We start from the raw sequence: 8382 nt of genomic DNA, 5'->3' as shown, positions 1-8382 counted from the left end.
TCTGCATTCTGCATGGAACTGTAACAGTTCTAATGATCAGTAACATGAAACATGCCAACGCTGCTTCTGTTAATCCATGTTATTATCAATGTTCCTGATCAGAGAGAATTGATCATTTATAACAAATATACTTATTATATAATGTTTACCATGTTTATAAAGTTACAGGCTTCAGCAGCCAATCAGAGCAGCTCTGGACACTGACACAATGTTTATTAACTTACTGGCTGCTGCACTATTTTATTTAAATGTTCTATTTCTATTCATTCGCTTTTCTAATGTGTATTGTGCATTTTAATCTTGCCCCTATAAAGCATTTTGAATGGCCTTGTGTCTGAATTGTGTTATATAAATAAACTTGCCTTGCCTTGCCTATCACTAACCTATAACATGTTGTACAGTAGCAGAGAGAAGCTCAGACGCCCCCTACTGGTTCAATATGGTGTTTGTTTGATCTTACTTTGACACAAACTCTGAAACTTTATGCTGTGTTTGTAAAACTCTGAATAACAATAACCTCTAAACCTCAAACAGAACCATCAAAACTTTAAACTTCTCTTAGTAAAATATTAAAGTCTGAAAACGTGTTTTTTCATCAAATCAGTTTCCCACAGACTGTCATCAGAATAAGCACAAGAAGCAACAACTTCACACTGACAATATGAATCATGTTTGTACTGTTATAATCTCCTGATCACTGTCAGTAAATATGTAATAATAATGTATTATGAAACTGGTTCTGTAGTTACAGCTGAGCAGAATAAAACCAGCTGCTGGAGCTGAAACGCCCCCTAGTGGTTCATCCACGTCATCACACGATGATCCCCTCAGATAACACACAGCAACACTGCAGCTGTCCGGCTCAGATAACACACAGCAACACTGCAGCTGTCCGGCTTATACTATATAACAACTGGACTGACATCAGAAAGGTTTGTTTTCTTCATGAGGTTATTGTTTCCCCAGTATGAAAACAATCATAACAGCAATAAATTAGCAACAAGAAATGCTTATAACAGTCATACTGCAGAGAAATGCATTTCCTGCTGAAATACTAGTGAATGCTGAAAAAGCTTAAACTGGATAGCTGAGTATGAGGATTTTAAATAGTTTGGAAAGTTCTCATTAGCATTAAAAGAAGTTGAAATGTTGAATACACCTAGGTTGTAGTTCTAGTTCTAGTTATATAGTTAACTAGTTCTAGTTATAGTTATAGTTATAGTTATATAGTTAACTAGTTCTAGTTATGTAGTTAACTAGTTCTAGTTATAGTTCTAGTTATAGTTATAGGCCTATAGTGATATAGTTATATAGTTAACTAGTTATAGTTATAGTTATAGGCCTATAGTTATATAGTTAACTAGTTCTAGTTCTAGTTCTAGTTATATAGTTCTAGTTATATAGTTAACTAGTTCTAGTTCTAGTTATATAGTTAACTAGTTCTAGTTATATAGTTAACTAGTTCTAGTTCTAGTTATATAGTTAACTAGTTCTAGTTCTAGTTAACTAGTTCTAGTTATATAGTTAACTAGTTATAGTTCTAGTTCTAGTTATAGTTATATAGTTATATAGTTAACTAGTTCTATTTCTATAGTTAACTAGTTCTAGTTCTAGTTATATAGTTAACTAGTTCTAGTTCTAGTTATATAGTTAACTAGTTCTAGTTATAGTTCTAGTTATATAGTTAACTAGTTATAGTTATATAGTTAACTAGTTCTAGTTATATAGTTAACTAGTTCTAGTTCTAGTTATATAGTTAACTAGTTCTATTTCTAGTTCTAGTTATAGTTATATAGTTATATAGTTAACTAGTTCTAGTTCTAGTTATATAGTTAACTAGTTATATTTCTAGTTCTAGTTATAGTTATATAGTTATATAGTTAACTAGTTCTAGTTCTAGTTCTAGTTATATAGTTAACTAGTTCTAGTTATATAGTTCTAGTTATATAGTTAACTAGTTCTAGTTCTAGTTATATAGTTAACTAGTTCTAGTTCTAGTTCTAGTTCTAGTTATATAGTTAACTAGTTCTAGTTCTAGTTCTAGTTATATAGTTAACTAGTTCTAGTTATATAGTTCTAGTTATATAGTTAACTAGTTCTAGTTCTAGTTCTAGTTATATAGTTAACTAGTTCTAGTTATATAGTTAACTAGTTCTAGTTCTAGTTATATAGTTATATAGTTAACTAGTTCTAGTTATATAGTTAACTAGTTCTAGTTCTAGTTATATAGTTAACTAGTTCTATTTCTAGTTCTAGTTATAGTTATATAGTTATATAGTTAACTAGTTCTAGTTCTAGTTATATAGTTAACTAGTTATATTTCTAGTTATAGTTATAGTTATATAGTTAACTAGTTCTAGTTCTAGTTCTAGTTATATAGTTAACTAGTTCTAGTTCTAGTTCTAGTTCTAGTTATATAGTTAACTAGTTCTAGTTCTAGTTATAGGCCTATAGTGATATAGTTATATAGTTAACTAGTTCTAGTTCTAGTTATAGTTATAGGCCTATAGTGATATAGTTAAATAGTTCTAGTTATAGTTCTAGGCCTATAGTGATATAGTTAACTAGTTCTAGTTCTAGTTCTAGTTATAGTTCTAGGCCTATAGTGATATAGTTAAATAGTTCTAGTTATAGTTATAGGGGAGAGTATCCCTTCAACTGTATTAAAGCCAATGGGATGCAGTCAGCAGCCACCAGGCACCGCCCACTTTCCCCAGGTGAACCTAATCACCTGATCAAGGAGTCAGTCAAAAAGCAGCAGGACACAGAACCCAGTCAAGGAGAACTGTTGAAGGAGGAACTGACTGACTGACTGACTGACTGACTGACTGACTGACTGACGTTACCTTGGTATAGTGGACAGACAGACAGACAGTTGTTACCTTGGTATAGTGGACAGACAGACAGACAGACAGACAGACAGACAGACAGACAGACAGACAGACAGACAGACAGACAGACAGACAGACAGACAGACAGACAGACAGACAGACAGAATGACTGACCTTTACTGAGACTGCAAGCCCCTGAGGAGGAATCGTTCCATACTGAACACTGGTGAGACGTCCACAATGGGAAACCTGATCAAAATGTTTCTCCCAAGTTGAGCAGACTTGTGATTATCTGACCTGTTTGCCTCACCAGGTGAGGCCCTGGAGCAGAGATGATGGTGAGCTAAAGGAGCAGAAAAGACTAAAACACTTCCCTCAAAAGGCCTCAAGCCTGGCTGCCTGTGGTAGGAGTTTCCCCTTCTGCACACACAACACATCAACTAACTGCAGTACATGATATGTGTTGGGTGCATTGATTTATGTTTATTTTGATTGATGTATGAATAGAACTGGGAATGTTTATTTAATTGTATGGAGGAAAAGGTGCCTGTAAGACTAACTGTGAGCAGCCTGAAGAGATATATGAATTGAAGGCCTATTTTATTTTGTGGAATTTTAAGTTAAAGTGTTTTTTGTTATTAGTTTAAGTGAACTTAAATACAAACCGGTTACCAACATTCTGTGTGGTGTGTTTCATTGATTCTCCACCAGCTCCAAGAGTCTGACCTGCATCAGCCCAGTACACATACATCTGTTACATCTTGATTTCTTTTGATACAATATTACTAATAAATATATATTTTGTTTAAAATAAATTGCCGTAGCCTGACTGTTACAAAACACATTAATATGGTTTAAAATAACCAGTTTTTTCAACCTGTTTTTCATTAAAGAGGACCTATGATGCTTTTTGACTTTTATGACCTATAAACGTTGTTATGATGATTCATAGTCATGCTTAACCATACTAAATTATCAAATGATGACTTACATGCATTTCGACATATTCCCTGCTGACCGTCTGGGGTGTCTGTGCAGAGCACTAAACACTATTCTAGCCAGTCGAGAAGTCACGTCTTCAAAGCGGTCTACCCTTTCATAATTTGTGACGTCGCATAAAACTTTGTGACGTCTCCACGCGGATGTTTCCATGTATGGTAATGCTGTCACTTCCCTGTTCGCGTCTGCCTCGCGCCCTTATAGGTCCATGCTCGCGCTTCCCGCCACTGAAAGTGTTCCGGAAGGAAGGTAACCAATCACAACGGAGTGGGGTTTGCAGGAGGGGGGGGAGGGGAGCGGAGATGGCCGAAGCACAGGCGGAGGGAGCCGAAGCACACACACTCAAGTGTTGACAGGATGTGCTGGATCGCCAAAATAAGAGAAAGAGCTTCCCGAAAATCTACATAGTTTTTTGTGATTTGATTCGTGTCAGGTTGCTCTATAGCAGTGTAAAACAAGAAAATAAGACCAGAAAAGTAGCATAATAGGTCCTCTTTAAAAAAATCGTTACCAGTGCACTTTAAAGACATTTTGTACAACAACTGATAATAGTGTTGATTCTCAGAGCTGTGTGATGTTATTATGCTGACAGAGTAGCCTAGGCATATGCCTATTCACCCCCTGTATCTAGGCAACGGAAAACATTTGTGCTCATGTGAGATATATGTTATATATTTTGTTAAATACATTTTGTAGCCTGAGTGTTACAAGACACATTAATACGGTTTAAAATAACTGCAACTTTTTTGCTTCTTTTTTTCAACCTGTTTTTATTCTGTTTTTCATCAAAGAAAAATTATATTACCAGTGCACTTTAAAGACATTTTGTACAAGAACTGATAATAGTGTTGATTCTCAGAGCTGTGTGATGTTCTATGCTGATATACTCGGTGTTGAGGCTCACACCGAGTAGCCTAGGCATGTGCCTATTAAAAAAAAATATATATATATAGACATAAAAGCCAATTGGTTAAATTTTAATAAATAACTAGTATGTCTGAGGCTACCATAAAATCATAGAGGCAGGCTGTCTGTGTGCTGCTGCTCCGTGCCAATGACGGCTTGCGGTGAAAAATAAAAATAAAAAATTGTAAAGGTGTGTGTGTGGCGGGGTGGGCATGTCCCCAGTAGAAATTACGACTCAAATATATCCGTAGCTGCACTCGAAACATTTGGAGCTGAAGCCCTGGTAAAATCACGTCGTGACATCGACACACCTCTAAGTGACAACAGTTAAAGACAACACTGTAGAAAGTTCATATGGGTTGGTATGAGTCCAGGATCACACTGACCTGAAACGCCTGCATTTAGTCCGAGGGGTACCTTGGGCTGATTGCGTGCCTGATTCCTAGCTGCTAGTGCAGTCATACAGCAACAACACAAATCACTCTAGATGCTCCATCCAGTTGGCTATGGAGCCAGCCAAGACACAGAAGGGTCTCTTGATGTCATCAAAGCTCCTCCATGTGTCCCATGCTGTCTTAGTCCCTGCCACCAAAAGATGATGGTGTCACAACCAGTAAATGCTTTGAACAGGCTACACATGGATCTGGACCTAGTGCCCTCACCATCTCCTGAGCTTCTGAATACAGAACACTCTTCCCAGCTCCAAAGGAAGCACAGAACTCATTTATGTTAAGGGATTTGGCTGCTGTCACATCCTGCGGCCTTGTACATAGTGACAGCATTGCTCCCTCTCATGTGATATTGCTTAAATAGTTACAGTTAGTGACACTTAGTTTACCTGCATATACAAGTCCTTCTCATATAATTAGCATATTCTGATAAAGTTCAATATTTTCTGTAATGTACTGATAAACATTAGACTTTCATATATTTTAGATTCATTACACACAACTGAAGTAGTTCAAGCCTTTTATTGTTTTAATATTGATGATTTTGGCAAAAAAGTAAAGAAAAACCAAAAATCCCTATCTCAAAAAATTAGCATATTTCATCCGACCAATAAAAGAAAAGTGTTTTTAATACAAAAAAGTCAACCTTCAAATAATTATGTTCAGTTATGCACTCAATACTTGGTCGGGAATCCTTTTGCAGAAATGACTGCTTCAATGCGGCGTGGCATGGAGGCAATCAGCCTGTGGCACTGCTGAGGTGTTATGGAGGCCCAGGATGCTTCGATAGCGGCCTTAAGCTCATCCACAGTGTTGGGTCTGGTGTCTCTCAACTTCCTCTTCACAATATCCCACAGATTCTCTAGGGGGTTCAGGTCAGGAGAGTTGGCAGGCCAATTGAGCACAGTAATACCATGGTCAGTAAACCATTTACCAGTGGTTTTGGCACTGTGAGCAGGTGCCAGGTCTTGTTGAAAAATGAAATCTTCATCTCCATAAAGCTTTTCAGCAGATGGAAGCATGAAGTGCTCCAACATCTCCTGATAGCTAGCTGCATTGACCCTGCCTTTGATAAAACACAGTGGACCACCACCAGCAGCTGACATGGCACCCCAGACCAGCACTGACTGTGGGTACTTGACACTGGCCTTCAGGCATTTTGGCATTTCCTTCTCCCCAGTCTTCCTCCAGACTCTGGCACCTTGATTTCCGAATGACATGCAAAATTTGCTTTCATCCGAAAAAAGTACTTTGGACCACTGAGCAACAGTCCAGTGCTGCTTCTCTGTAGCCCAGGTCAGGCGCTTCTGCCGCTGTTTCTGGTTCAAAAGTGGCTTGACCTGGGGAATGCGGCACCTGTAGCCCATTTCCTGCACACGCCTGTGCACGGTGGCTCTGGATGTTTCTACTCCAGACTCAGTCCACTGCTTCCGCTGGTCCCCCAAGGTCTAGAATCGGCCCTTCTCCACAATCCTCCTCAGGGTCCGGTCACCTCTTCTGGTTGTGCAGCGTTTTCTGCCACACTTTTTCCTTCCCACAGACTTCCCACTGAGGTGCCTTGATACAGCACTCTGGGAACAGCCTATTCGCTCAGAAATTTCTTTCTGTGTCTTACCCTCTGGCTTGAGGGTGTCAATGATGGCCTTCTGGACAGCAGTCAGGTCGGCAGTCTTACCCATGATTGTGGTTTTGAGTAATGAACCAGGCTGGGAGTTTTTAAAAGCCTCAGGAATCTTTTGCAGGTGTTTAGAGTTAATTAGTTGATTCAGATGATTAGGTTAAGAGCTCGTTTAGAGTACCTTTTCATGATATGCTAATTTTTTGAGATAGGAATTTGGGGTTTTCATGAGCTGTATGCCAAAATCATCAGTATTAAAACAACAAAAGACCTGAAATATTTCAGTTGGTGTGCAATGAATCTAAAATATATGAAAGTTCAATTATTATCATTACATTATGGAAAATAATCAACTTTATCACAATATGCTAATTATATGAGAAGGACCTGTACAAGGTTCCCCCAATGTATTAATATCTTTTTTTTTTTCAAAATGTTTACGCATTTGCAACATTTTTGCCTTTTTCCAGTTTTTACGACATATTTAAATCACAAAAAAAAAGTTTGGAATGTTTGCGAATTTAAAAAAATAAATAAATAAAAAATAAATAAATTGCAATGTTCGCAGACATTTTCGGAACAATAATACGCATTGATGCAGTTGGAGGATCCTCATATAATATAGCAAGAGTTAACTTCACCCACTAGTTCTGTCCCACAGTGACCCAGGAGCTGGGTAAAGGTTGGGTTATGTGTTATGTCAGCACTTTTTACCGTCTATCTTTATTTGATGAGCGACTATCAATTTGCCGGAAAAGTGACATTGCGAGACTTGTTGGGTTCAAGGTTGGTGATTTGGCAGGAATACGTCTTTATGTGGACGGCTGTGTGTGTGTGCTGGGAGCCAACACCTCAGTTCTGCCTGTGTATCTTCTGATCATCTGATTATTCTATTTAATCATCACATTTTTATCTGTGGAATACACTTTTAATCTTTGAGTGAATTAATCTATATGACAGGAAATGAACAAATCTCAAGAACATATCATATACAGTCCCCTCCAAAAGTATCGGAACAGTGAGGCCAATTCCTTTATTTTTGCTGTAGACTGGAAACATTTGGGTTTGACACCAAAATATGAATATGAGACAATAGATCAACATTTCAGCTTTTGTTTCCAGGTATATCATGTATGTTAAGAATGATTTACAGACTGTAATGTTGCTGACTGCAGAGGGATTTGATTTGAAAAGCATAAAGGGAATCATTTAGAGAAAGTTCCTTGATATGGAAATAAAACGTCAAAGAAACAGTGACGTCATCGTAGTGGGAGTTTCATAGTCGTGGTTGACATTGGCACAAACAAAAAAAATGGAAAATTGAGGAAACATGGAAAATCATTCCAAGTGTGTTGACCTGAAAAGGGAAAATAATCAATATTTAAAATGAGCCTAAAGTTTCCAGTTTCTCAAAATCAAAATCCTTCATTTAAAGGCACTAAATTAAACGTACTAAAGGATATTATAATTATTTTCTACCAAGTCTGCTGTGAAAAAATATCCCCAAATACTACACACTGCAGGTTTAAATAAGCTCTAAAATGTAATTACCTTTGCAGTGGTGCTGAAGCCTAATGCA

Source organism: Ammodytes marinus (assembly GCF_949987685.1).
Source record: "Ammodytes marinus genome assembly, chromosome: 16".
Classification (NCBI taxonomy): domain Eukaryota; kingdom Metazoa; phylum Chordata; class Actinopteri; order Uranoscopiformes; family Ammodytidae; genus Ammodytes; species Ammodytes marinus.
Note: the sequence above shows the minus strand (reverse complement) of the source record.